Genomic DNA, 8,175 nt, shown 5'->3' on the forward strand with positions numbered 1-8,175 from the left:
GGCTTGGAGAATTTTGAGCATTACTTTACTAGCGTGTGAGATGAGTGCAATTGTGTGGTAGTTTGAGCATTCTTTGGCATTGCCTTTCTTTGGGATTGGAATGAAAACTGACCTTTTCCAGTCCTGTGGCCACTGCTGAGTTTTCCAAATTTGCTGGCATATTGAGGGCAGCAGTTTCACAGCATCATCTTTCAGGATTTGAAATAGCTCAACTGGAATTCTATCACCTCCACTAGCTTTGTTCATAGTGATACTTTCTAAGGCCTACTTGACCTCACATTCCAGGATGTCTGGCTCTAGGTCAGTGATCACACCATCGTGATTATCTGGGTCGTGAAGATCTTTTTTGTACAGTTCTTCTGTGTATTCTTGCCACCTCTTCTTAATATCTTCTGCTTCTATTAGGTCCATACCATTTCTGTCCTTTATCGAGCCCATCTTTGCATGAAATGTTGCCTTGGTATCTCTAATTTTCTTGAAGAGATCTCTAGTCTTTCCCAGTCTGTTGTTTTCCTCTATTTCTTTGCATTGATCACTGAGGAAGGCTTTCTTATCTCTTCTTGCTATTCTTTGGAAATCTGCCTTCAGATGCTTATATATTTCCTTTTCTGCTTTGCTTTTCACTTCTTTTCTTTTCACATCTATTTGTAAGGCCTCCCCAGACAGCCATTTTGCTTAGTAAATCAAGAAGAAAAAGAATTAATACATATAAAGCAACTTCAGAGTCCTAGCCTTATGCTGGGTGTTTCCTATGTAATACTGGGTTTATAACAACTATAGAGTGTGCATGAGTGGCAGGTTATTCTTTCCAAAGATGGCATTCTAGCACATGCACACACGTGCACACACACTCGTATACGTACATCTTACATCCCACATGCTCTTAATACAATGGAAGGAAAGCTGTCCTCCAATAAAGAGATGGTGTCTATGCTTTCTACCCTTGCATCTAGGCAGGGACTTGGGATTTCTCAGACAAAGAATACGGCAGAAGTGATGCTATGTGACTCAGCCATGGAAGAATACAGCTTTCACTTCACTGTCTGTCCCTCTCTCTCCTTCCTCCTTCTTCCTTCCTCCATCCTTCTTCCTTCTTCCCCCTTCCCTCTTCCTCTCTCCTTACTCTTATTCCTCTTTTGTCATCCCCAGCCTCTCACTTACATTGGAACATCTGGCTTTGTCTCCAGATAAACCACAAAGCAGAAAGTTTATGGTCATTTATCCAATGCTAAGGAGGAGCAGAAGCCCTCTGGACTTCCCTGGTGGCTCAGATGGTAAAGAATCTGCCCGCAGTGTGGGAGACCTGGGTTCAACCCCTGAATTGGGAAGGTCCCCTGGAGAAGGGAAAGACTATTCACTCCAGTATTCTTGCTTGGAGAATTATATGAACAAAGGAACCTGGCCAGCTACAATCCATGGGATCACAAAGAGCCAGACATGACTGGGCAACTAAAGCTCACTTTTTTTTCCCAGAAGCCCTCTAGAGATCGCATGCTGCATCAGGATGCATACTCAAGGGAAATTGCCAGGACAGTTTCGCAGGACTGGATTCTGTTTCCCCTTCACTACTCAGAGAAACTTTTTTCCAGTTCCATATTTAAATGAGGTTTCTGAGGTTTATTTTTATGAAGAAAATAGATATTTCTCTTTAGTACATAATTTCTTACCCACTGCATTTCTCCCTCTTAAATAACAGTTTTGCAGATATGTGGCAATGGCTCAGCAATGAACGAATAAGGAAGAATCATCTCTGTTCATCAGAGTAGAAGTCAGTGTATTCACTTTTTTATTTTTATTAAGACTAGCTATTTCTAGCAATCTTGCAAACTTTATATTCAGAAAAATCTCTACTATGGCAAACTAAGAATTCAGAATAAAATATAAAAGTCATCTATTTGTTGATATTTGAGGGGGCAGATACTAAGTGAATTCATGTAAGAGCAAAGAGAATAATCCAGAGGGGTGCACAGGCACTGGACCTGGGGTTTGTCCTTGGGGAGCTAGTCAATTCCCTGTGGCCCAGATTTGGAGTTTAATTGGGTTGCCAGGTTGGGAGCCTGGTGCCATTATTGACTCATAATACTGGATCCCATAGGGAAACATCTCCCATGGCTTAATTAGAGAAAGAAAAAAGTTCACATAGGAAGAGGGCTGAGATATGTATCTGTCCTGGCCTTGGCTCTAAAAGGGCAGAAAAAGAGAGAAAATATCCCCTGAAAGTTCTAACCACCTCTGTGTTTTAGGCAGAAAATCCATATTACATATATAACCAAAAAAAAAATCTTTCTTGGGAAAATACAATTTAAATAAAAATATCAAAGGATTTCCCATGATAAATACCCAAGGATCATAAACTCTTAGTGAAAATTACTAAACAAACACAAAATAAGCCACCAGCTTGATAATCACCATAAATGAAAAATCACAATCTATAGAACCAGATCTGCAAAATTATTATGTTTATCAGGGGCAGAACACAAAATAAATATATTTGATGTATTCAAAGGGGAAAAAATGAAAGTATAACATATAAAGGAAAAATCACATATTTTTAAAGACTTTAAATTTTATTTATTGACTACACTGTGCAGCTTGTGGGATTTTAGTTCTCCAACCAGGGAATTCCCTCCAACAGAGCTTTTAGAAATAAAACATGATTGTTGAAATGAGGAATCCTTTGAATATGTTAAACAGCCTGTTAGACACAGGTGAAGAAAAAGTAAGTAACTTGGATAGTAAAAATTATCCAGAAGTCAGCCTCAACTAGGGAGAAGGAGGGAATAGCTATCATTTACAAATAAAACATTGGAAAAGGCAATGACACCCCACTCCAGTACTCTTGCCTGGAAAATCCCATGGATGGAGGAGCCTGGAAGGCTGCAGTCCATGGGGTCGCTAAGAGTCGGACATGACTGAGCGACTTCACTTTCACTTTTCACTTTCATGCATTGGAGAAGGAAATGGCAACCCACTCCAGTGTTCTTGCCTGGAGAATCCCAGGGACGGGGGAGCCTGGTGGGCTGCTGTCTATGGGGTCGCACAGAGTCAGGCACGACTGAAGTGACTTAGCAGTAGCAATAGCAACAAATAAAACATAAGAAATGTAGATATATAGAGCACATCTACCACATTCTAGACCCTGTGTTTGTCACTAAAAATAAAGCAATAGCGGAAACACGTAGTCCCTTTTCTTTCAAATAGGTAATTTAGATGGAGAAAATAAACAGCTGCTTCTAATTGAGTCTAATAATTAATTAACTTTAATAATTAATTGGAAATACAGTAAGTGTGCCAGAAAGAAGTTATGGGTTGCTATGAAACCATTTAATGGGGGGGGGGGGGGGACAGGTGGCGGTGCTCTCCTGAATCTGGAGGGTCAGGGATGTCCTCCCTGAGGAAGTGAAATTCAGGTTTAAAACTCAAAAAGTAAATAGTGACGAAACTAGTTGTTCGTGACCGTCCAGCACTGGCACTCCTGCATCTGGAGACCCTCCCTTGTGTAAGCCTTGGATGGAGTCAGAACTTGGCCTTTTTCTGTGAAATCCTGAGAACATAAGACCTGAGCTCAGCTCAGATATTCCCATGCTCTTTCTGTGACACAAAAAAGAGAAACAATTTATATTCTTTTTTGGCACACACAAAAAAAAAGAGACAAAAATCAGTCAATCGGTAACAAATGTCAGGTGTTGGTGGCCAACAGGAGCAGCCAGCTCAGCCTAACCAGACAGTTCTGAGGTGTGACTTGGCTGGGCTTCTACCACCTGGCTTCTCCTAGATGCTACCTGTCTCCAAAAACTGCTGTGAGTTTCTGTGAACCACCTCATTTCCTGACAACTCCCTTTTTTTGGAAGAAGTTAACCAGAATCAGTGTTCCGTTTGTAGTTAAGAATGCTGGCTGACAGAAAAGTGACTGGAGATTAAGGAGGGGGGTGGCAGGGACTGGAGGTAGGGAAACCATTCCAAGCTGTGGGACAACTTTCTCATATCCCTGTGATGAAGGCAGACACCCGCCAAAATCACCTTTTAAAAGGGCGTAACAAAGTCTCCCTCAGTGTTTTTCTCTATTTTGAATGATGTTTCCCCTTCCAGGGAACTGTTGTGTGGATGCAGTTTAAAGGATAAAATGAACAAACTTTGCAGATTTCAGAGACCATGCTTCATAATCCTACATAAAGTTTTTTAAACCTTCAATTGTCCAAGGACTCCTCTTTTCTTTAATAATGAATAATAAGCTCCTTTTCTAGGCAGACAGAAATGCATTTGATTGTCTGACCAGCTTTTTTAATGTTTTGTGGACCATAAAAGCAATAGCAAATAATAATAATAAGGATTATGTTTAACATCTAAGGAAGGTAATGGCGCAAAAATTATTTTTATTAGTGATTAAACTGCTAGTATGTGTTTAAATTGGTCATTATTTTTATAAGGTTCTATTTTTCATGGTTTCTATGTTCACTTATTTGCCTTTGTGATTCTGTGTAAAATCAGTACAGAATAGCTTTGGAATAGCTTTTTGTGTACCTTGTAAAACTCAGAAAATAATTTACTCTTAAAAATTGCATTTGAATCAGTTCTAATGAGATGGATGAAACTGGAGCCTATTATACAGAGTGAAGTAAGCCAGAAAGAAAAACACCAATACAGTATACTAATGCATATATATGGAATTTAGAAAGATGGTAATGATAACCCTGTATGCGAGACAGCAAAAGAGACACAGATGTATAGAACAGTCTTTTGGACTCTGTGGGGGAGGGTGAGGGCAGGATGATTTGGGAGAATGGCATTGAAACATGTAAATTATCACATGTGAAATGAATCCCCAGTCCAGTTTTGATGCATGATACAGGGTGCTCCGGGCTGGTGCACTGGCATGACCCAGAGGGATGGGATGGGGAGGGAGGTGGGAGGGGGGTTCAGGATGGGGAACACGTGTACACCCATGGTGGATGCATGTTGATGTATGGCAAAAACAATACAATATTGTAAAATAAATAAATAAATAAAATGAGATTGAAAAAAAATCACTTATAGAGTATTATAGAAAGTGTGTCTTTGGTTTGGCAGCAGATCTTTATTCAAAAACAACTTCCAGTCATTACATGTAATTATGGAAATACAGGCTTCCCAGGTGGCATTAGTGCTAAAGAACCTACCTGCCAATGCAGGAGACACAGACTTGGGTTCAACCCCTGGGTCGGGAAGATCCCCTGGAGGAGGGCTTGGCAACCCATTCCTGTATTCTTGCCTGGAGAATCCCATGGACAGAGGAGACAGAGGAGACATGGCTACAGTCCATGGGGTCGCAGAGTCAGACATGACTGAAGCAACTTACCTCACACACATGCATGAAGATGCACAATCTGCTTTATGATGTGGTTTTAGAAATGCATTTCTATTAGTCTCGACTGATAAGTAGAACTTAATCAAGAGAGAAAATCAGGAGGATGTTCTGGGCAAAGAGAACCACAAAAGGAAATATTAAAAGTCATATGGAGGGAAAGAAAAAAAAAAGCATTGCAAATTTGGGAAATGGAAAATGACATTGAGACTTGAATCATTGCATACATGGCAGAGAGGGGTGAGATGTAGTTGGGGTAGATTAATGATGGTGGTACATTAAATCCTGCTTCCCTCTCTGACTCGAGAATCAGTTGAGAAGTTAGACACAGAAGTCAGGGGGCGAAAAAATGCCAGTTTTATTCCTGATAAAGTTAATTAGAAGACCGAGCTTGGATGTACATCTACAGTAGGACCTTATAACTCCCTCACTGCACACCAGAGACTAAATTTATGAATCCAGGTCTAAACTGAGCTGGACAACAGTTGGTGTTCTCAACAAAGGAGAAGGGTTGCAGATGGAGGAGATGAACAGAGATTCTGAGAATGTGCATGTCTTAACTAGAAATGAGAAAGGCCTTACAAAGGGGGCTGGGCCACCCTGAACCACATTATAAGTTAATTTTCCTAATTTCTGATCAGTCCTGTAAACCATTCACTTCCTTGGAGTGAAGTAGGGGCAAATAAGGAGGAAGAGAAAGGGTTGCTTCTTCATTTACCTGTATAGGACAGAGAGTCTTCTCCCTACTAGGAAGGTGAAGCCTCAAAGAAGCTAGAATCACATTTGGGGTGGAAACTGGTTAGCACCAGAGTTTGTAGTTGATGGTGAGCAAAAGGGGAGAGCTGACATCTCCAAACTTGATTCTGACTTTTGGTAAAGAGTGTAGGAGAAGGATGGGGCTGGAGACCAGGGAAACCTGAACTCAGGTGGTGGGAGGAAAGTGCAGAATGTCACGCATGAGAAAGAGTCAAAGAGAAAGCTGATCTTAGAATTTTAGAAAAGGAAATTTAGAATCCTCAGATGAACACATCACTGTTAAAAAAAAAAAAAAAACTCTTTGTAAAGAAGGAAACAATGTTGTCCTGTGCAGCCAACAGAAACATTTTACATCATTCCACTGATCTTACACCTCCTAATACAATGAGTATAGCCATTTTTAAAAATCATGATTTTCAAATGTATTTAGTCACATGGAGAGCTGTTTACATTGTGTTACAGAATGAGAAAAAAAAGTTATAAAATCAACCATTTGACCACATTTGTTGTTGCGTTTGTGGATATATATGTGTTTGTTGTTTTTGCAAACCAATTTAAGTCATCATAGGTACACAACACAAATTTCTGAAAGAATGAACACCCAAATCCTAAGAGTAACTAGTTATCTCTTGGTGGTAGGATCATAGATTTTTTAATCTTTTGCTTACCGATACTTTTACATATTCTTACAACACTCAAGCATTGCTTCTGCAAATTTAAGAAAAATTATTTTTAAAAAATTAAAAACAAAACACTGCATAATTTAGCATTTTAAGATCTCACTCAGGATTTGTTCAGCATTTATCTAGCACCTTCTGTATCTGCCCAGGCATTAAGCTGTCTGCAGCTTAGATCATCTAACTAACTTAGATCATCTAACTAAGGTTGAGACTATAACCTCAAACATTTTCTGGATATTTGACTCCACAATCCATATCACCGTAGTCCAGCAGGTCTCACATATGCTTGTATTACTGACCCTATCAAATCAGCACATTGGATAAGGAGAAAAGTCTTTGGCATTCTTCTTTGACATCTCTTTTTGGCAAATTGTTACAAGTGAGAGGGAACCCGTGGACAAGTCCAGCTCTGAGGCAGCAAGACCTTGGACTTGGCACAACGTGCATATACATGCATCACAGTTTCTTGCACATGCAGACTGAGCCTCTGGAAGGCAGCGAGTGGCAGGAGTGTGAACACCAGAGTCAGCCAGTCTAAATTCAGTTCTTTCCTTCACCACTTACTATCTGTACCATCTATTTCAGGTAAGTTCTTAACATCTTTAAGCCTCAGTTTGCCCATGTATAAAGCAGAGAGAATCATCTCATATGTTGTAGGAAGTCTAAATGAGAACTTGTATAAAGTGTTATTGTTTATGTTTGAAGAACGTGGTCCCATGAATCTTGTGAGACTCTTGCCCACCTTCATTCTCAAATCACAGTCATTGCAAGATGGGTGAAGAAGGAGGAAGAGAGACAAGGAGTCATATCTTTGAGGAGGCCAGACTGAAAGGCATCTATAACCAAATTGTGGGGTCAAGTGTCTCGGGGTGTTTTTTCTCCCACTCCAGGCCTGGCTCTTCCTTTTCTGTGGTCTCACTAGTCACTGATTGAACCGGGAAACTATCGTGTGTGCAAGTGAAACGTGGTGAGAAACAACGCTAAGGAACCACCATGTTTGGGACACAGAGCATTGGCCTCTTTGCAGAAAGCAAGTCTCACTTACACATACAAGGCGTCCTCAAAGAGCAAATATAAACGACTACAGAGACGAATGTTCTCCCATTAAAGCAGCTGCTTGCAGAATCACACTAAATAAAGCTCATTTCACCTAACACTCATATTTCAGTTTTAAACACCATTTGTCTCCACATAAAACCAGTGCTTGGGCTGGGAAAGAACAGGATAAGCCAGATTGTTTTGCCAGAAAATAATAAGGTGCTCAAACTCTAATGTAGATATATGGAAAGGTCATAAGATCCAGCGTGAAGAGGGTTGCACTGGACAAACCAGGGACAAATTGAGCATCAAAGGAAATAATGATGATAATGAATCATAACTCAGATAAAATTAGAATGT

The sequence above is a fragment of the Bison bison genome, unplaced genomic scaffold (assembly GCF_000754665.1).
Source record: "Bison bison bison isolate TAMUID 2011002044 unplaced genomic scaffold, Bison_UMD1.0 scf7180017864506, whole genome shotgun sequence".
Classification (NCBI taxonomy): Eukaryota; Metazoa; Chordata; class Mammalia; order Artiodactyla; family Bovidae; genus Bison; species Bison bison.